Source organism: Pristiophorus japonicus, chromosome 11 (assembly GCF_044704955.1).
Source record: "Pristiophorus japonicus isolate sPriJap1 chromosome 11, sPriJap1.hap1, whole genome shotgun sequence".
Taxonomy (NCBI): domain Eukaryota; kingdom Metazoa; phylum Chordata; class Chondrichthyes; family Pristiophoridae; genus Pristiophorus; species Pristiophorus japonicus.
Window position 1 is genome coordinate 191972910 of NC_091987.1, and position 22929 is coordinate 191995838.

The 22929-nt window shown below is 45.1% G+C and overlaps 1 protein-coding gene across 9 annotated transcripts in view; it reads right to left on the reverse strand.

Moving 5' to 3' along the window:
- The window catches only part of gramd1ba (GRAM domain containing 1Ba), a 561758-nt gene that overhangs the window by 223235 nt on the left and 315594 nt on the right, over positions 1 to 22929 (reverse strand). The gene's annotated exons all lie outside the window — the stretch shown is intronic.

The window sequence follows — 22929 nt, forward strand, 5'->3', positions numbered from 1 at the left end:
CCATGCGGGAGTCCGTTCAGCTAGGGCAAGGTGCGGGACACTGGCAAGCCCTTCGGCCAGGGCAAGAATCGGGAGAATGCGGCATACCAGGGCTGCAGGAGGGAGGAGTATCAACGGAGAACGCGGCAGGCTGGTGGGGGGTGGGTGGGAGGAGTATCAATGGAGAACGCGGCAGGCTGGTGGGGGGAGTGGGGGAAAGAGGAGCATCAACGGAGAACACGGCAGGCTGGTTTGGCGGGGGGGGGGGCGGGGGGAGTATCAATGGAGAACGCAGCAGGCTGGTGGGGGGGGTGGAGTATTTCCCCACTGAGCATGCGCGAACGTTGCAACGTGCATGCTGCCAGCACTCTCAGGCTCTCCGATCAGGCCCCGCCCCCCTGCCGGCGCTGCGTGGCTAGCACGGACCTAGCTCCGCCTCCCTCTGTGTTCTGCTCCACACCACCTCGACAGATGGCCAGAGAATTGGCCATAATTGCAAGTCTTTTTTTGGGCACTGCTTTTGCTCTACAATGTCAGCGGAGGGCTCAGAGGTGCGCCGCTTTATCTTTGTGGGGAAATTTGGGCCCCTTAAATGTAGGTAAGGTTTTTCTGTGCCTACAAAAGTGGCCACATACACTGGTCTAAGTTAGTTTGGAGTAACTTTTAGCTGGCCAAATTTGTTTCTATTGCCAAAACAGGCTTAAGTGGCTGGTCATGCTCATACTTTTGGAGAAAAAAAACGAAACTAAAAAAAACCTAGCTAACTGACTTACACTGGTGCAAGTTCAATGGGGAAATGTGCGATTTTTAAGTTACTCCAAAAAAAAGCTACTTGCTCCAAGAAAAGTGGGGCAACTCTTGGGGAAATTTGAGCCCAATGAAAGAGCAAGAAGAAAATTCATATATGGCAGTGTTTAAAGAAACAGGCATAATAATACGTATTAAAATCTAATTACGTACCTAGCCAACTTCAAAAGGGAACAAACTTTTAAACACCAATGTGCTAACAAGGGGCTCAATTTTCACCAGTGATTTGTGCTGTTTTTTTTGGAGCAGGCTGCTTTTTCTGGTCTAACTCAAAAATCCATGGTTTCCCAAATCAATTTGCAGCAGCATAACTCATTTAGTGACAATTTTTTTTTTAGGTACTTTTTTTTCATCCAAAGGGGACGTAACCAACCACCTACACCAATTCTGGTCATTTAGTGAACTTTGGCCAGCTGATAGTTGCTCCATTTGTGCTTAGGCCAGCGTATGTGGCCTCTCCAGAAAACCCTTTAAGGAGAGTTAAAGAAATTGAGGGTCGGCGAGGGAGGGAGCGGACTGACCGGCAAGCCCTTCGGCTTAAGCTAGGGGCAGGGAGCGGAGCGGACCTGGAAGGCACTCACTTGGGGCCAGGAGAGGATCGGCAGAGGAGGGAATGGCCGGACAGGCAAGCCCTTTGGCCAGAGTGGTTGTTGTGTAGTAATTAAGACTTACCACACCGTTAAAAGGATACTTAAGACTATAATGGACAAAGCCTAACATTTTGTGGTGAGTTTAGTCCACATCTACAACGTTAATACAGGAACTTCATGCCGTTCAATATAATTCAATAGGTGAGATGCCATTTTTGGGATGCCTCTCCTGGCCCCGAGTGCCTTCCTGGTCCGCTCCGCTTCCCGCCCCTAGCCCAGGCCGAATGGCCTCTGATTTACTTACCTGGGCTAGTGGACCGCGGTGGAAGGCACTAGGGGCCGCAGGGGAGGGAGTGCTTCTCTGTAAACCCTGTAGAATAGAAATTTTAAAATGCGCACCTACCTTAAGCTGCTGCGCCCGCTTGAGATCCCGGTCCCGGTCTGGAGGCCTCTCGATTGCCAACTCGGAGCTGTACTGCGCATGCGCGTCCATTGCGGTGACGTCAAAAACGTATGTTTTTTCCCCCCGGGCATGCGCAGAAGGCCCGGCTGCGTTTTTCAGCACAGACCAGCAGGCTCCCCCCACTTCCCGAGGCAACTGGACACGCTGCGCGGCTCCGGATTGCAGTGTAAAGATCGGGGAAAGTTAGTACAACAATTTCTGGTGCATTTCTGGACCTAAAAACGCGGCGTAACTCTGGCAATAAGCCAGAAAGCGGGCTTGGGCAAAATTGAGCCCCTGAACTCAGCTATAAACACCAACAGATCGAGAACAATTTAGCTTGTTGGAGGTGGCCCACAAAAAGTGCCCGATACCCTCATTGTACAGTACTTAAACTCAGTTTGGAGTCATACTTTGCACTTTGCAGCAGTTCCTTCATATTCCATGATAGCAGGAGTTTAATGTATCCCATGTTCCCATTACCAAGAACATAAAAGTACATCAGGTTCCATCCTATTGCCTCAGCACAGAAGAACTACTCTACACCTGTTATGTACATGTGGCACTTCACACTGATGATTCTATTACCATCATTCTATGCGTTTTCACATTCCTGTAACCATAGTTTTTGTATGTGTTTAAAGGCATAAATTCTTAACATTATTTCTTGTATCTCCACCTTGGATATGTTCGATGACCCAGCCTCCGCAGCTCTCTGGGGCAGAGAGTTCCATGGATTTGCCGCTCTCTTGAGGGTGGGGGGCGGCGGGGGAAGGTTCCTCCTCATCTCAGTTTTGGGTGGGAGGCCCCTTGTTCTGGGACTGTGTCCCCTGGTTTTGGTTTCCCCAATGAGTGGGGATATTCTCTCTGCATCCACCTTGTCGAGCCCCCTCATTATCTTGTGTGTTTCGATGAGATCACCTCTCATTCGTGAGTGTGGGCCCGGCCTACTCAACCTATTTTCGTGAGTCAATCCCCTCATCTCCAGAATCAACCTGGTGAACCTTCTCTGAGCAGCCTCCAGTGCAAGTATATCCTTCCTTGGATCTGGAGACCAGGGTGTGCACTAGGAGTGGCCTCGCCAATATCCTATACGGTTGTAGCGGGACTTCTCTGCTTTTGTACTCTATCCCCCTTGCGGTGGGGACAGCATTTCATTTGCCTTCCTGATTGTTTGCTGTACCTGCGTGCTGGCTTTTTGTGTTTCATGCGCAGGGACCCCCAGGTCCCTCTGTGCTGCAGCACTTTGCAGTTGTTCTCCATTTAGATTATAATTTGCTTTTCTATTTTTTCTGGCGGGGTGGATGGCCTCACATTTTCCCAAATTACATTAGAACATAAGAAATAGGAACAGGAGTAGGCCATACGAGCCTGCTCCGCCATTCAGTAAGATCATGGCTGACCTGATCATGGACTCAGCTCCACTTCCCCGCCCGCTTCCCATAACCCTTTATCGTTTAAGAAGCTGTCTATTTCTGTCTTAAATTTATTCAATGTCCCAGCTTCCACAGCTCTCTGAGGCAGCGAATGCCACAGATTTACAACCCTCAGAGAAGAAACTTCTCCTCATCTGTTTTAAATTGCAATCATACATACATTATATATATATATAGAAGCGCAGGGGAAGGGCGTTTGTCTTATGCAAGGTGGAAAGAAAGAGGCTAATAACTATACAGGCTTTAGTTCCAACTGACAGATCTCTTGTGGCGTTGCTCACAGACGCAGAGGATGCACTACTTTACAATAAAGGTATTAACAAAATAGGACAGGAAAGGTATTGCAGGAAGTCGGGCACTTAAGTGTGCGCTACATGCAAGACTTCTAATATATTACTAGACAATCTCCTGTAGCATGGCACAAGAGAATTCACGACCAACTATACTCTTCAAGTGAAGCAGGTTTAGCGGTCAGGTGATATTGGATCGGAGCATACTGACATAATTCAATCCCCATTTTGAAGTCATACATTCCGTCCTTATTTCTATTATAAACTCCTATAGAATAGGCAATTTACACTATAAATACAAACAGGAATTGTAATGGAAAAGTTTGATGGAAGTGTGTGCCAATGCAAGATTTTAAAAATAGATTGTACATAGATAGATTTATTTCATTGTCAGCTGTGGCTCAGTATGTAGCACTCTCGCCTCTGAGTCAGGAGGTTGTGGGTTCAAGTCCCACTCCAGGGATTTGAGCACATAAATCTAGGATAGCACTCCAATGCAGTGCTGAGGGAGTGCTGCACTGTTAGAGGTGCCATCTTTTGGATGGGACTTTAAACCGAGGCCCCATCTGCTCTCTCAGGTGGATTTAAAAGATACCACGGCACTATTTTGAAGAGGAGCAGGGGAGTTATCCCCTGTGTCCTGGCCAATATTTATCCCTCAATCAACATAACAAAAACAGATTATCTGGTCATTATCACATTGCTGTTTGTGGGAGCTTGCTGTGCGCAAATTGGCTGCCGAGTTTCCCACATTACAACAGTGACTACACTCTAAAAGTACTTCATTGCTTTAAAGCGCTTTGAAACGTCCAGTGGTCGTGAAAGATGCTATATAAATGCAAGTCTTTCTTTTCTTTTTCATTAGCTAGCAAAACAAAAAGCCTGTAATACTGCCTGAATATTTCTATATTTACTTATGTTCGTTTACATGCAGTCCACGTGAGGATCTGATAAATGATACTGTCTGTGTAAAGTGTAAAGTCTTACATTTATGATACAGTCTTGCATACAAATATGAATCTGCCATTTGTTATTGCTCAAGTTCTGTGAAATCTACATTTCCCTGCAACAAGGTGCTATAAGAAATAGCCTGTATGTATATACCACCTTACATTCTCAGGGCATCCCAAAGTGCTTCAGTCAATAATTTGAGAGTTCAAATCTCACTCTAAACTGGACTGTTGGAAGTGCCATCTTTCGGATTACATGTTAAACCGAGGTCTCATCTGCCTGCTCAGGTGGACATTAAAGATCCAGTGGCAATTTTAGAAGAAAAACAGATAGTCCTCCCCGCACTCTGCCAATATTCCTCTCTCAATAAACACAACCATAAACAGATTACAGGTATCTGATCATCCATTATTTTGCTGTCTGTGGGGCGTTGCTGTGCACAAACTAGTTACTTGATGTTTGGTGATATGCAGTCTGCACTTCAAAAGTAATTCATTGCTTGTAAAGTGCTTCAGAACATGATGCTGTGCTATAAGTGATGGTTTTCTTACTTTTTTCTGTTGAGTTGTCACTGCTTTTATGTAGGCTAAACCAGCAGCCAACTTGCATACACCAAGGTCCCACAAATAGCAAATAAATTGAGTAACGAATTAGGCAGTTTTGGTGACATTGGTTGGGGGGCAATGTTGGCCAGGACATTGGAAGAACTTCCTGCTCTTCCTTGAATGTTAGCAGAAGTAGGTAGTCTCTCAGCTGAAATCATCATTGGCGGTCCCTCGTATCGAGGATGACTTCATAATAGCGTGGTCGGTTGGGAGGAATCAAAATCAACAGAAGAGAATGTGCACATGGGCACACACATACACAGAAAATGTTACATACAGCAAATCAAAATAGACACCGGTGAAACAAACTGGAACTAAACCAATCTATTTCCACGCACTAATCTTATATTTATATACTTTCAGCACAACCAGCATAGCCTGCTTGTAGAAAAATTACAAGCCTGAAACAAAGAAAAACAAGTGTTCCAAACCATTAAACTCTTGTTGAAAATGTGTAATAGAATGTTAAATATTTGAGGATAGAACACACAAAGCACATAGGACAAACTACTTGTTAAAACAACTTAACTGCGACCTGTCCTAAATGTGGAATGGAATAGAATACAATATTGGGCCAGAATTTGCTGGAAATTCGCACCACTGTAATGATGCATCCACGGCGTACGCCATTACTATTTCCAGTTAAGTATTGACATGAGTGACTTCGGTCATTACTTTCGCAATGCCCTTTCCCTCATTAAAACAGTTGAACAACTAGCTATCACAGCTCCGCTCCCATTAAATGGCGAGATCCAGCTTGCTGGACTAAAGCCACTACCAATTAGATTGTTACAGAACAGTGCTGGTGGGCTGAGTATACAGGAATCATAACAGGAACGTGTTTAAAAGAGGCAACATCGCTTGTGGGCTTTATAATACAGTTGCTATCTGAATTCTGAATTTGCTTGATCAGATTGATCAAAGCAGGAGCCCACATTTTTGAAGGTTTAATGTAATGCAAATGTTATGTATAATTATTTCTGACATTTCCAAAAAAGGTAATAAAAAAAGTAGGGTAATCCCTGGAACACTGTGAAATTGCCTTCTATATGAGTGCATTGCTTCTGAAATTGTTTTCTGACGTCAATCACTGGTGAAGTGCAGCAGTTCTTAAAATCCACAGCTTCCAGCCACAGCCTCGTGACACAGTGCGAGAGTTACAGAAGAATTGTTTGTTCTTGTGGCCACATTTATTCAATACTTATCCCCGTTTATATTTTTTTAATAATTTGCTGTGGAATATGAATAAAGAAGCAAATAAATCAGGTTAAAATTCCTACAGAAATCAACGATGGAAATGATTTCCTCACTGTGCATTGGCCGCACCACTCCTGATCCGCTGTGGCGTATTTGAATTCAATTTCCGTCAAATGTTCCACTGGAGAATCAGGGAGCACAACAGTCTAACCTATGGTGCTCGTCACCACCATCGCCATTGCAGGGAACTGGCCATTAAATGTAATGGAGCATAAGTATGTTTATTACCAAAAATGGAACATAAGTGGTCAATTTCGGCCCCCTCTATTAGGTCACCCCTCAGCCTTCTATTTTCAAGAGAAAAGAGACCCAGCCTGTTCATCCTTTCCTGATAGGTGTACCCTCACATTCCTAGTATCATCCTTGTAAATCTTCTCTGCACCTTCTCCAGTGCCGTTTTAAAGCCTATATTTGCAAAGGCTGCGGCACAAATGGCCACCTCCAGCGAGTGTGTAAGAGAAATAGGACTCACTCTATCGATGAGGAGTCCGCAGATAATATGGCGACCAGAATTGCACACAGTATTTCGTGTGGCCTAACCAAGGTTTGATACAAGTTTAGCATAACTTTAACTTTGCTACATTCAATTCTATCTCTCTAGAAATAAACCCCTAGTGCTTGGTTTGCTTTTTTATGGCCTTGTTAATCTGTGTCGATACTTTCAGCGATTTGTGTATTTGTACTCCTATATCCCTTTGCTCCTCTACCCCATTTAGATTCTTATTTTCCAAGTAATTTGTGACCTCCCTATTTTTCTTACCAAAATGTGATACCTCACATTTATCTGTGGTGAATTTCATTTGCCAATTATATGCCAATTCTGCAAATTTATTAATATATTTTTGTAATTTGATAGAGTCCTTCTGAGTATTGGCTATCCCCCCCAATTTGGTATCGTCCGAAAGTTAGAAATTGTTTTTTTGATTCCAAAGACTAAATTGTTAATACAAATTGTGAACAAAAGTTGTCCCAGCACTGATATTTGTGGATCACCACTTCCCACCTTCTGCCACTCTGCCTAGCTACCCTTTACCCATACACTCTGCTTTCAGTCTTGAAGCCAGCTATCTATCCATTCTGCTACTTATGCTCTGTCTCCGCATTCTCTGACCTTATTCATTAGTCTATTTTGTGATACGTTATCGAAGGCCTTTTGAAAATCGAGATAAATTACATCTACTACATTACCCTTGTTTACTTTCTCTGTTATCTCTTGAAAAAATTCAGTTAGGTTGGTAAAGCAGGACTTGTCCTTTTGAAATCCATGTTGACTATTTTTTGTTATATTTTTGTTTCGAGATGTTCTTATATGTTCTCCTTTGGTAGGGATTGCATTATTTTTCCTACCACCAATGTTAAGCTGACTGGCCTATGGTTCCCTGGACATGCTATATCTCCCTTCTTAAATATAGATATTACGTTAGCTATCCACCAATCCTCTGGCACTGCACCTTTTTCTAAAGAATTACAAAATATGTGCAGCAAAGCCTCTGCTATTTCTTCCCGAGATTATTTTAAAATGCGTGGATATAATCCATCTGGACTAGGAGTTTTATCCTCTTTAAAAACATAGAAAATAGGTGCAGGAGCAGGCCATTCAGCCCTTCTAGCCTGCACCGCCATTCAATGAGTTTCATTAGTTTATTTAGCATATCTCCTCGTTTTATTTTAAATGCAGTTGACCCATTACTAAAATTTCAGCATTCAATGTGATCAATACCTGTTCTATCTCCCTGGTAAATACTGAAGCAAAGTAATTATTTCATCTCTCCGCCATCTCTCTATTGCTGCCTGTAGTATTATCCTCTCCATCCATTAGTGGCACTATTCCCATCCCAACCTTCCTTTTTTTATTTATGTGCCTGTAAAATATTTTATGATTTTGTTTATTGTTGCTTGATAATTTAATTACACAGTTCCTCTTTGCCTTTCTAATTGTGTTTTTTAAAATTTCTCTCCTAATCCCTTAATATTCTCCCTTATCGTGTTCTCCCCTGCTGTCCATTACTTAATGTGTGCCTCTTTCCTTGTGGCTTTATTCATCCACGGTGTCTCATTAGTGTTTAGCTTGTTGTTGTTGTTTATTAGTAGAATATATTTTTCCTGGACTCTGTTGAACACTGTTTAATGTTTCCCTTTGCTGTTCTATATCATCTGAATTTTAAGTCCAACTCTTTAACCACTCAGCCACCCTGGTCATATTGAAGTTCCAGGCTTTCCTGATGGTTTAGGTCACATGAAAGGAGTAGTTGATCCACACAAACTAAGAAGGTGCCAGTTGGATCTCAGGTCTGTCCTGAGCTGGTCTCAGCCAAGACATGGTGAGGTGCTAAAGTTGGCCTTGATGTCAGTGCTGGAAAAAGAGGGGAGCGGGGGGGTGCACAGTTATGACCTTTGTCGCGGATCGTTATCCAGTGATCTTCTTGTTTGAATAATCAAGCTTGACTATGATATTTTCCATAGTTGAATAGCCTACTGGCATTCAGTACCTAGTTTAACACCTAAAAAATAATTATTTGAGCAAGGTGCTGAAGGACTGCCAGACCAAGGAAATGATACTGCACTATAAGTCAATGCCTTTGCAACAGGAAAAGGAAGAGGAGAGCAGACAATTAAAAATAATTAATCCCACTCCTTACATAAGTTACATCAGAAACAGGAGTAGGAGTAGGCTATTTAGACCCTCGAGCCTGTTCCACCATTCAATAAATCATGGCTGTTCTGTCTTGGCCTCAACTCCATTTTTCTGCCCACTCCACATAACCCTCGACTCCCCTATCAATCAAAAATCTGTCGATCCCCAACTTTAATATATATTCAAATGACCCAGCCCATGGTGATATTCTTATCAGTTGATGGGTTGGATTTTTTTCTCCAAGTGCAATGTGTCCTGTGTATAACTTCTAAAGATAATGCTTACACAGAATCCATTAATCAACTACCCAGCAAAGCAAGAGCTACACAGCTTGGTGTGGAAAAAAACATTGGGACAGAATTTGCGGTTGGTATGACGGTGTACACTGAGAGTACAGTGCGCCATCACAGCACCTTTGAAAAGGACAGCAAGTTCAGGATTGCCGCAAGCACTTCCGACTTGACAGATTATCTATTGCGACTGTGAAATCCTCATTGCTGGCGCAGAGTTGGGCTAATTGCCCACCAACTATGCATGAAAATTTTACAGCCGGTGAAAACAGGAGCAGCAGTTTGTTTGCACAGCGTAAGGGGGCACCCGCAACAACAAATCTTTATCTAATGCTTTTTGTTTAAATATATAAAAGGAATGTAAATTCAGACTGGATAGAGTGAGAGACTGTTTGGGGAATTGACAGTTTTGCAAATTTAAAAAATATCAAAAATATACTTCCCTTATTGTATCTTCAGGTGATTATTCATGGTACAAAAAGCATAAAAACATGCATCAACATTCACTGCTATATTCTCCCGAGAAAAATACCACAGAATCTAGTGGAGGAGAATGCGAGACCTTCAGTTTGCTGATTGAAGCACCACCCCACATGATGCTAGGTACGCTTATGCGCACACGATGCTCCCCTGGGATCGATGGGCCACTACGCTGTGCTCAACTCTGCAGCGTCTGACAGCAACTTTTCATTTGGAGCCTCGCAACAGGTAAGTGTGCATTTGGCTCGGATACTGGCGGTGTAATTTTCAATTCCGCTGCCGACCACAAAATCCGGGTCGTTAATACCTTTGAATATTTGAGGGTCATCATCATAGGCAGTCCCTCGAAATCGAGGAAGACTTGATTCCACTCTAAAGTGAGCTCTCAGGTCCAATGCGGGAATTACAGTCTCTGTAACAGGTGGGGTAGACAGTGTTTGAAGGGTAGACAGTGTTTGAAGGGTAGGGTGGGTGGGGAGTCTGGTTTGCCGCACGCTCCTTCCGCTGTCTGCGCTTGTTTTCTGCATGCTCTCGGCGACGAGATTCGAGATGCTCAGTGCCCTCCCAGATGCTCTTTCTCCACTTTGGGCGGTCTTGGGCCAGGGATTCCCAGGTGTTGGTGGGGATGTTGCACTTTATCAAGGAGGCTTTGAAAGTGTCCTTGAAACATTTCCTCTGCCCACCTGGGGCTCATTTGCCGTGGAAGAGTTCCGAGTAGAGCACATGGTTAGGGAGTCTCGTGTCAGGCATGCGGATGATGTGGCCCGCCCAACTGAGCTGATGGAGTGTGGTCAATGCTTCGATGCTGGGAATGTTGGCCTGAGCAAGAGCACCGACGTTGGTGCGTCTACCCTCCCAGTGGATTTGCAGGATCTTGCGGAAGCAGTGCTGGTGGTACTTCTCCAGTGCTTTAAGGTGTCTATTGTATATAGTCCACGTCTCTGAGTCATATAGGAGGGCGGGTATCACTACTGCCCTGTAGACAATAAAGCTTGGTGCCAGATTTGACGTCCTGGTCTTCAAACACTCTCTTCCTCAAGCGACCGAAGGCTGCGCTGGCACACAGGAGGCAGTGTTGGACCTTGTCATCAATGTCTGCCCTTGCTGATAGTAGGCTCCTGAGGTATGGAAAATTGTAGTAGTACTCCTGGCCATCTGCTGCCATCCTTCACTCTTTTCCCTCCCAATCTCTCCCTCCCCCCATTGTTAAGCTCCCAATGGCCCCAAGAGTGGGTGCATTTCCTACCCCTAAAGTGTACCCCTTACCCCTAAAACCCATGCTGCAAAGGCAGCTACCTGGGCTCACTGCCCATCCCCCAATGCCTGCTCCTCACCTTCATCTATGAGTGCCGGACTTACCTTCCTGATCGACCTTCCTGCTGCCAAGACTTTCCAGGACAAAGTACTTGTTAAAACAACTGACCTGCACCTGTCCTAAACATGGAATGGAATAGAATACAAGATTGGAACTTACACTATTGTAATATTTTATTATTATTCGTTCTGGGGAGTGGGCATCGTTGGCAAGGCCAGCATTAATTGCCCATCCCTAATTGCCCTTGAGAAGGTGGTGGTGAGCCGCTTTTTTGAACTGATGCAGTCCTTGTGGTGAAGGTACTCCCACAGTGTTGTTAGGTAAGGAGTTCCAGGATTTTGACCCAGTGACGAAGAAGGAACGACAATATATTTCCAAGTCAGGATGGTGTGTAACTTGGAGGGGAACTTGCAGGTGATGATGTTTTTCTTGCTGTTGTCCTTGTCCTTCTAGGCGGTAGAGGTCGCGGGTTTGGGAGGTGCAGCCGAAGAAGCCTTGGTGAGTTGCTACAGTGCATCTTGTAGATGGTACACACTGCTTCTTGAGCGTTGTTGGAGCTGCACTCATCCAAACAAATGGAGAGTATTCCATCACACGAGTTGCTGCAGTGAGTCTATTTCCAGGAAGGTATTGGCATGAGTGACTTAGGCCATTATGTTCACAAAACCAAAATTTCCTGATACTTTTACTCTGCCCTTTCTCTCGTCAAAACAGTTGAGCAACCAGCTATCATAGTTCTGCTCCTATTATAATCAATCGCGAGATCGAGCTTGCCGGATTAAAGCCACTGAGATTGTTACAGAAATGTGCCGGTGGGCTGAGTATACAGGAATCATAACAGGAACGTGTTTAAATGAGGCAACATCTTACAGTGTGCAGCAGTGCTGAGTTGAATGTGTAGCAATACAATATTTCACGATTCTGAATCATATATTATTTATGACTGTACATCTATACATAGAATATCACTATATACCAATCCAAGTTAAATAAGGGATCAAAATATGCAGGGTCTTTTCAGGTGGATAAACCTGCAGTGAGGAAGCTCACAGCTCCTTACATGAAGACCATCACTTTTCTATCCGTCCTGTCCATCAATCTATCACGTAAATTTCTGACTGTGGAAAAAGTATTTTGATCATCAAACACAGCACACAGCGAACAGCTGGCCTCACAACAGTGCATACTTTGACAGCAGTACTTGGCAAGCTGCTTGGTGCCTACTCATTACACCTGTTGAAAAGTCAACAGTTCTTGCCAACAAATGATTTTAATACTCTATAATCACATTCCTGCTACACAGCAATTTCACCTAAAAATACCATTTTGAACTAGAAACAATAGCAACGTTTAATAAACACAGTAACTCCCCAATTGTCTAGATAAATTCCGGAACCTGGGGTCAATTGTAAGTGTATCTGCCGGGCAGGAAATGGCTTGCAGTGGGTTGAGTGACCATTTTACACACCGTCCAATTTTCCTATCCATTAACTTCAATGGAAGAGTTCAAACCAATCCTCTGCTTTCACAAACCTTTGGTCAGGGATTCAAGCCCCAGATCTGTGTGAAACATACACCTTCAATCAACATGTTTAGCAACTGGAACTGACATCATCAACTTAGGGACAAAGCCACACGAGCTCTACCATGGAGGGCGACTAAAGAGCTTATTTGAGAGTGAAGAGAGGTGAGGCCTTTGGAAAACAGATGATGTTCTTCCGGGAGAACTCCAAGGTTTGATAAGCAGCATTACCGAGGAGAAAGATGGGTTAAAGAAGGGGAATAAATATATATATTCGTTTTAAATGTGATAACATTCTTCAAAGTGAGATGACCAAGCAAGTGTTTGTGGATAGGTGGGACAGTTGGAAATAATTTGCCCCACTGTGTAATGGGGATCAAAAATATTGCTGATAAACAGGGTCTAACCTTTTACTCAGCTCTTTACCTTGCGTAACTTCATCAGCACCAACTCCATATTACATAGTGGTTGGAAGGGCAAAGCCTGTAGCAGCTGAGAAGTAAAGAGTCAGACAAATTCAGGGAAATGGATTGATTCCCAATATTATTTCTCCAGATTAAGCCATTTATTGACAACATTGCTACAGCCATTCCTGGATTCATTTTTATTTTGTGCTATAGGGGGAAGAGGTGAATTTTATGCTGCTAATAGTGAAGGATGTCAACACTAGTGAATGGAACATCTTTCCACTTTCTGGACCCATTGTTAGGTCAGGGAAAGTGAAGATACAGAGCCAAGTTTTGCTGTAATGACCTCAACAATGGTCTTAATCCTAAAATCCTACTGCAGCACCATTCAACTTGCATCTTGCGAGTTGCATACAGATCTGTAGTTTATTTCTAGAATGATGTTCAAGAACCAAACAGCAGCTGGGAACAAATCCACTAGCAGTTAATCATTACCTTGGGCAAGTGTGATTTGCTGGTAGCAGATGGAAATGACCTTGCCCAGTTCAAGTCTTTCCATAGACTAAGGGACATGAGCATGAGTCATCATCATCACAGGCAGTCCCTCGGAATCGAGGAAGACTTGCTTCCACTCTTAGCATGAGTTCTTAGGTGGCTGTACAGTCCAATACAAGAACCACAGTCTCTGTCACAGGTGGGACAGACAGTGGTTGAAGGTAAGGGTGGGCGAGGAGTCTGGTTTACCGCATGCTCCTTCCGTTGCCTGCGCTTGATTTCTGCATGCTCTCGGCGACGAGACTCGAGAAGCTCAGCGCCCTCCCGGATGCATTTCCTCCAGTTAAGGCGGTCTTTGGCCAGGGCCTCCCAGGTGTCAGTGGGGATGTCGTACTTTATCAGGGAAGCTTTGAGGGTGTCCCTGTAACATTTTCATTGCCCACCTTGGGCTCGTTTGCCGTGGACGAGTTCAGAGTAGAGCGCTTGCTTTAGGAGTCTCGTGTCTGGCATGCGAACTATGTGGCTTGCCCAGCAGAGCTGATCAAGTGTGGTCAGTGCTTCAATGCTGAGGATGTTGGCCTGAACGAGGACACTAATGTTGGTGCGTCTGTCCTCCCAGGGGATTTGTAGTTTCTTGCGGAGACATCGTTGATGGTATTTCTCCAGCGACATGGTCCACGTCTTCTGAGCCATACAGGAGGGCGGGTATTACTACGGCCCTGTGGACCATGAGCTTGGTGACAGTTTTGATGACCTGGTCTTCAAACACTCTTTTCCTCAGGCGGCCGAAGGTTGCACTGGCACACTGGAGGCAGCGTTGGAGCTCGTCGTCAATGCCTGCTCTTGTCGATAGGAGGTTCCCGAGATAAGGGCCGCCCATGCTTTCGTACGCCTTAGTAAATACGTCAACTATGTCCTGGAGTTTAGCCTCTGTGTGTCCACACAGAGTTGGGGTAGTGTTGGACCTGGCCTGGAAACGGCGAAGGTTGATCAGCTTCCCACTGGTTCTGTAGTTTAGTTCCACTCCAGCGGGGAGTTGCCAGAGAGAGAGAGTGCAAGAGTTTGTTCATTCTTTCAATGTACAGATAAGCGAATGCAATTGGCTGCAATGGCTTCTCTCCTCTTCTAATGAAGTTCTTTCTAGCCTTCAGAATTTGATTAACAGAAGAAATAAAATGAAATTTGTTCATTTAAGATTCATTCCAGGGTGGTAATTTTAACTCAATACTAAGCTCATATGCTCTGGGTAGCTTAATAACGGGGCTAAACGTTGTCTTGAGGGTTTTGCACTTAAATTAAAGTGAGTGGATTCTCAGCATTTATTGCACTATTATGAGTTTTTAATAGCAGTTTAACATGAGTATTGCTGGTTAGGCTGTTAAGTGACTCACCTTTTTTCGATATACATACAGACTTGGTATCAATTTAATCCAATTGTTGAGCTCCCTGAACTCTGATTTCATTCTAATTTTGCTCAGGAGGTACAAAGCTCAGAATATCTATCAATCAGCCTTTGGAATGGGTGGTTGCAGAATATTGAAAACTGGCAGCATATCTGTGCATTGGGGAAAATCAGATCTCCTCTGCTGAAAATGCCAGCTTGTGGCTCTTTGTCACTGTCATGTATCTTACATTATTATATATAACTGTATCCTAACATGCTATACATGACTGTAATAAGATATGACCTGTAACCACCAGCATACCTTACCACCAGGGGTGCACTTGCAAGAGACAGGTATATAAGGACAGGTCTCAGGCAAGTGCAGCATTCCAGAGCTGTGAAATAAAGGTGCAGGTCCAGAGTGACCTTGATTTCACTACATGCCTCGTGTGAATCTGTACTGAGGGGACAGGACTTTACAGTGGCGACGAGTTAGGGGATTACAGAATCCACAGAATGGCGAACAACGGATCAGATGAAAAGTACAATGCGGGAGACAATTGGGAGGACTTTATAGAAAGGCTCCAGCAAAGCTTTGTAACCAAAGACTGGTTAGGTGACGATAAGGCAGACAAGAGAAGAGCCCATCTCTTGACCAGCTGTGGCTCGAAAACATACGCTTTAATGAAGGATCTGCTAGCACCCGAGAAACCAGCAAGTCGTTTGAAGAATTGAGCACACTGGTAAGAGACCACCTGAAGCCAGCGAGCAGCCTACACATGGCCAGACACAGGTTCTACAACTACAGACGCTGTGTGGGCCAGAGCATACCCGATTTCGTGGCGGAACTTCGGAGGTTGGCTAGTTTATGTGAGTTCTCCGATGAACTGAGGAGAGAAATGCTGAGAGACTTTTTCATTGAAGGAATAGGCCACGCAGGCATATTCCGAAAGCTCATAGAGACCAAGAACCTGACCTTAGAGGCAGCAGCACTGGTTGCACAGACATTCTTGGTAGGGGAAGAAACAACGAGGTTGATTTACAATGCAGGTACGACAACTAATGAAATATCGGAACAAGAAGTTCACAGCACTAAACAAGCTGTTACCCCCAAACACAGACAAAACCGGGAGAACAGGCTCTCGACAGCAGGCAGTTGTGCCAGAAGACATCAAGGGCCACAGGAACGGCCGTTCACACCTCATCAACCCACAATGTGAGCAATCAACTACAAACTGAGAGAAGCTCAAGAGAGATCAGCCAGACGCAGCTCATTCTTTGGGAACACTTTGAACAATGGAACCGGTCTGTGTTGGAGGTGTGGGGGTGGGCACTCATCAAGGGGATGTCGATTTCAGCAGACTGTTTGCAGAAACTGTGAATATACAGGGCATTTGGCCCACATGTGCAAAAAAACGGCAGCTCGGCTGGAATACGAATCGGATGGGTCGGAAAGCGGACCAGAAGATGGTGGGGACAGTACCCGGGACACCGATGTACAGCTCCTACAACAGGACGCCTCCTATAATGATGAGGGATACCTGTCAACATGGAGCTGGATACGGGAGCGAGTCAATCTCTCATGGGCGCTCAACAATTTGAACAACTGTGGCCGCATAAAAGAGACAGACCAAAACTCACAGGGGTCAAAACCAAACGAAGGACCTATACCAAAGAAATCGTACCAGTCCTCTGTCACACACAAAGGGACAGTGAACCGACTTTCCCTGTGGATTGTCCCCGGAGACCCCCCAGCACTGCTGGGGAGAAGCTGGCTGGCAAAACTAAAGTGAAAATGGGATGATGTCCATGCCATGTCATTAGAGGAATGGACCTTCTGCTCAACAGTTATAAAGCGATGTGAACATCTCTTTCAGCCAGGTGTGGGCACTTTCAAAGGGGCCAATGTCAAAATCTACATCACACAGGATGCTAGACCGGTCCATCACAAGGCCAGAACTGTACCCTATGTGATGAGGGAAAAGATTGAACATGAACTAGACGGCTTCTCTGGACTCTGGGGAGGTACCAGCAGATTGGAAAGCAGCTTAAAAAAGGGGTCAGACAAAAGGCAGGTAACTATAGGCCGGTTAGTTTAACATCTGTAGTGGGGAAAATGCTTGAAACTATCATTAAGGAAGAAATAGCAGGACATCTAGATAGGAATAGTGCAATCAAGCAGACGCAGCATGGATTCATGAAGGGGAAATCATGTTTAACTAATTTACTGGAATTCTTTGAGGATATAACGAGCATGGTGGATAGAGGTGTGCCGATGGATGTGGTGTATTTAGATTTCCAAAAGGCATTCGATAAGGTGCCACACAAAAGATTATTGCAGAAGATAATGATACGCGGAGTCAGAGGAAATGTATTAGCATGGATAGAGAATTGGCTGGCTAACAGAAAGCAGAGAGTCGGGATAAATGGGTCCTTTTCGGGTTGGAAATCGGTGGTTAGTGGTGTGCCACAGGGATCGGTGCTGGGACCACAACTGTTTACAATATACATAGATGACCTGGAAGAGGGGACAGAGTGTAATGTAACAAAATTTGCAGATGACACAAAGATTAGTGGCAAAGTGGGTTGTGTAGAGGACACAGAGAGGCTGCAAAGAGATTTAGATAGGTTAAGCGAATGGGCTAAGGTTTGGCAGATGGAATACAATGTCGGAAAGTGTGAGGTCATCCACCTTGGGGAAAAAAAACAGTAAAAAGGAATATTATTTGAATGGGGAGAAATTACAACATGCTGCGGTGCAGAGGGACCTGGGGGTCCTTGTGCATGAATCCCAAAAAGTTAGTTTGCAGATGCAGCAGGTAATCAGGAAGGCAAATGGAATGTTGGCCTTCATTGCGAGAGGGATGGAGAGGGAGGTCCTGCTGCAACTGTATAGGGTATTGGTGAGGCCGCACCTGGAATACTGCGTGCAGTTTTGGTCACCTTACTTAAGGAAGGATATACTAGCTTTGGAGGGGTACAGAGACGATTCACTAGGCTGATTCCGGAAATGAGGAGGTTACCTTATGATGATAGATTGAGTAGACTGGGTCTTTACTCGTTGGAGTTCAGAAGGAGTGATAGTCAAAACAGTGTTTTGACTTTCTTTGATCCAGGTAAAAAGCTAGTTCTCACAAGCGATGCGTCAGCGTATGGGGTCGGGTGCGTTTTGCAACATGTCAATAGTGCGGGCAAATTACAACCCATAGCTTATGCCTCCAGGTCACTTTCGCGGGCGGAGCGCGGGTACGGAATAGTAGAGAAGCAAGCACTCGCGTGCGTGTACGGTGTCAAAAAGATGCACCAATACCTTTTCGGGGCCAAGTCCGCGTTAGAAACCGACCACAAGACCCTCACCTCCCTCCTATCCGAGAGCAAGGCAATAAACGCCAACCCCTCGGCGCGAATTCAATGGTGGGCACTCATGCTGGCATCCTACAACTATACCATAAGGCACAGTCAACTGTGCCGACGCGCTCAGCAGGCTACCCCTGGCGACCACGGAAGAGTCTGACGAACAGGACTATGAGATAGTCATGGCAATCAATGCCTTTGAGTCCACAGGTTCGCCCATGACGGCTCGCCAAATCAGAGCCTGGACGCCAGCGATCCCACGTTATCCTTAGTAAAAAGATGTGTCCTAACCGGTGACTGGGCAGAGGCTCGCGATGCCTGCCCCGAGGAATTAAAACCCTTTTACAGGCGCATGCATGAGCTATCACTACAAGCAGACTGCCTGATGTGGGGCAGCCGAGTAGTCATGCCTCTGCGAGGCAGAGAGGCATTTGTCCGGGAGCTCCACCGCGAGCACCCGGGGATCGTTCTCATGAAGGCCATAGCCAGATTCCACATCTGGTGGCCTAGTATTGACGCGGACTTTGGAGCTCTGAGTCCGAAGGTGCACCATTTGTGCCCAACTCAGCAAAGCCCCCAGGGAGGCTCCACTGAGCCCCTGGCCCTGGCCTACCAAACCGTGGTCGCGGATGCACGTAGACTATGCAGGCCCATTCATGGGCAAAATGTTCCTTGTAGTTGTAGATGCATTTTCAAAGTGGATCGAATGCACCATTTTAAACTCGAGCACAACCTCCACCATTGTGGAGAGCCTCGCAACCATGTTTGCAACGCACGGAATCCCTGACATATTGGTCAGTGACAATGGTCCGTGCTTCACCAGCGCAGAATTCCAAGACTTTATAATTGACCACGGCATAAATCACGTCAAGACGGCACCGTTCAAGCCGGCCTCCAACAGCCAGGCGGAGAGAGCAAATCATTAAACAAGGAATGCTTAAAATCCAAGGTCCCACGCTGCAGGTTCGCCTGTCGCTACTGCTGCTGGCATAAATATCTCGTCCGCACTCATTGACTGGGATCCCCCCACGCAACTGTTGATGAAAAGGACTTTAAAGACAAGGCTCTCATTAATCCTCCCAGACATGCACGAAATCGTTGAGGCAAAGCGCCGTAAGCTGACTGAGTACCATGACAGAAATTCGAGGGGTAGATGGAATGAGATAGGGGACAAAGTGTTTGTATTACACTATGGCAGGGGTTCCAAATGGCTTGCAGGGACAGTAACGGGCAAGGAAGGAAACAGGCTACTGGTAGTACAAATGGACAATGGCAAAACCTGCCAGAGGCATGTAGATCAAGTCAAAAGCAGATTTACCAACAACACTGCGGAACCAGAGGCAGACTACAATGTGGAACTCGCACCACACCTGGTAGACAGACAGAGGGAACAACCTGAGGAAAGGGCAATCCCAACAGACAGCCCAGGCGAGTCAACAACAATCACACCAATCGAATCAGACAGCCCAGGCAAGATACCAGCAACCACACCCAAAGAAAAACAGATACCAAGGCAAACAACTGAACCACAACTCAGACGCTCCACGCGAGAGTGTAGATCACCTGAGAGACTGAACCTATAAAGACAATAAGATCTTGGGGGAGGGTGATGTCATGTATCTTATTATATATAACTGTATCCTAACATGCTATACATGACTGTAATAAGACATGACCTGTAACCACCAGCATACCCGACCACCACTTGCAAGAGACAGGTATATAAGGACAGGTCTCAAGCAAGTGCAGCATTCCAGAGCTGTGAAATAAAGGTGCAGGTCCAGAGTGACCTTGACTTCACTACATGCCTCGTGTGAATCTGTACTGAGGGGACAGGACTTTACAGTCACTACACTATTTTATCTGGTCTCCTGAGCTTTCAGAAGTTGGCAGCCTCATCCCACCACACCAGTGTGTCATTTTCATTTCCCAAACCAATTATTTCTGACTGATCTTTGAGCTGTGAATCAATGCCCTCAAAGAACTCAATTAAAACTCAGACTGTAATTACTAAACTCCATGATGCAATGCCGCAAATTATGTCAAACGTCATTGCATCACCAAAAAAAAATCAAATGACTATTCCATTCTTTGCCTTCTCAGCAACCATCAGCCATCATAGAAAGAGGAATTCTGCTACCCCTTTACTCCATGCTGGAATTGGACCTTAGTTTCAGAGATGAGAGAAAGTGTTCCACCCAATGAAATGACCAATGTCTATGCCTGCATCCATCGTGTGCTCGAGCTTTAAATCAGTGGCATTTATACAATATATTCTCTCAGGCTCCTGAATCAAGTACAGCTGTATGTGTTCAAATTACATTTCGTGTAATTTTCCTTTGAATCACTAAGCTGCTGTCAGGTTTAGTGCCTGCATTGTCAAAACCTGCCCACTTCCCTCCATCTTGACTGTTGTAATCTAATCCGTTCCAGCTACAAAAAGCTTGGGTTGTCTCATCGATCCTTGCACACATGAATGCATGTGAGGGAGTGGGAGGGAAGTGGACATAAACGCATCGAGACAATCTGATTAAAATGCAATTATCTTTTGTGAAGTGAGAACAATCTGACCAAGGTTAACATATTTCACCAGGAAAACAAAGATAATGATGTAGCTTCTAGCTTGTGAAAAGCACAGTGTATCAAATCAGTATTGGGACAATTAATATATTTCTAAGTAAATAAAGGTGTAAATCTCTTTGCACTGCCAATAGAAACCATGATCCACAGCTGCTATTTCTAGAAAGTGATCAATGCTCAGTAGTTAAGGTCAATTTAAAATCTGCAGATTCAGTGCATGTTTACTAGTCAAAATCCGTGGACCATTGACAAGATGACTCTGAAAGTTTATTTGATGTAGTTCACCAGTTTTCAAGCTGAAAGTAAGGTACAAAATTCCCTGCTTTGTATGTGTTTGCTGAATGCAATTCATCATAGGCGGTCCCTCGAACAAGAATGACTTGCTTCCACGCCAAAAAAGGATGAGTTCACAGGTGTTTCGAATGAAGGACCCGAACTACATCCTCAAGGGTGGAAGATGCCTGTGTGTGGATTTTTTTTAATGTGTGGTGGCCGCTGCACACCAGCCACCACACGGGCTTGACAGAGCTAGTTCTTGGTCCAATGGCAAGGATTATCCAAGACGACTGGAGACCAGCTCTGCTGCACGGTCCTAGTGCGTACACATATCGCAGTGTGGGCTGGCGCGTGCTGCCCCTGGGCCCCGAACTTACGCCTCCCCCGGGCCCCCGATCACGTCCCTCTACAGTCTCTCGCCACTCCTTCGCTCCGATCTTGCCGCATCTGCTGCATCTGCCCACGCTCCAATCACCGACCTGGACCTTGATGACGTCACTCTTTGCTGCTGTCGTCCTCCTGCACCAGCTCGCGCTGCTCCCTGGAGTAGTATGCCTCCACGCTGCTCCTGGGCAGCTCACCTCCGCTCCTTTTATAGCCCCGACCTGCCGCTGGTGTTCTCACGCAGGTCGGGGATGGATGGTAGATGGTGGAAAAAAGTAAGCCAATTGAACACAGTTAACCCAAAAATAAAGCAACATTTAAAATGTTATTGCTGATCTTTAAAACCATTTAAAATTTGATCGCCCTCGAAAATGAGTAACTGCTATTCTGTAGCCGATTACAGCCCCGTGTATAAAGAAAGAAAAACTTGCATTTATATAGCACCTTTCACGGATGTCTCAAAGTGTTTTACAGTCAATTAAGTACTTTTGGAATGTAGTCATTGTTGTAATGTGGAAAACGGGGCAGCCAACTTGTGCAGAGCAAACCCCCACAAACAGCAATGTGATAATGACCAGATAATCTGTTTTTGTTATGTTGATTGAGGGATAAATATTGGCCAGGACACTGGGGATAACTCTCTTGCTCTTCTTCGAAATAGTGCCATGGGGTCTTTTACATCCACCTGAAGGCAGACAGGGCCTTGGTTTAACATCTCATATGAAAGACGGCACCTCCGATAGTGCAGCACTCCCTCAGCACTGCAGTGTCAGCTTAGATTTTTGTGCTCAAGTTCCTGGAGTGAGACCCACAACCTTTTGACTCAAAGGCGAGAATGCTATCCACTGAGCCACAGCTGACACTATGGAAAACAATGGAATAAAACTAAAGTAAAGCCTCCCACCAACATTCTAGATAAGCAGTGATCTGGAGATCCCGCGCAAGTCGCATCCATGGAAATAACCGCACATGCGCGGAAACTTGAATGGGCCACGCAGCCAGTAAAAGGGCCCACACAGGGAAAAATATAAGAGGGAGCTTTGCCTCCCACTCCCCTTGTAGGGTCAGCTGGAACATTAGGCATTTAACTGAGCCATGTAGATCAGAAGATCCAAGGTTTGATTCCAAGTCTCTGTTAGTTTTTTTCAGCTGCCTGGCTCCCATACTTTGGAATTCGTTCCCTTAGCATTTCTGCCCTTCTACCTTTCTCTCTTCCTTTATTACAACAGTAACTACACTTCAAAAGTACTTCATTGGCTGTAAAGCGCTTCGAGACATCTGGTGGTCCTGAAAGGTGCTACAGAAATGAAAGGTCTTTCTTTCTTTTAAAATGCTTCTTAAAATTTATCTCTTTGACCAAGCTTTCAGTCAGCACTCTTCATCGCTCCCTTTCTGGCTCGGCATCCGACTTCCTTCTGCCTATCTGTAACACCCTGAGACTTTCTTTTCC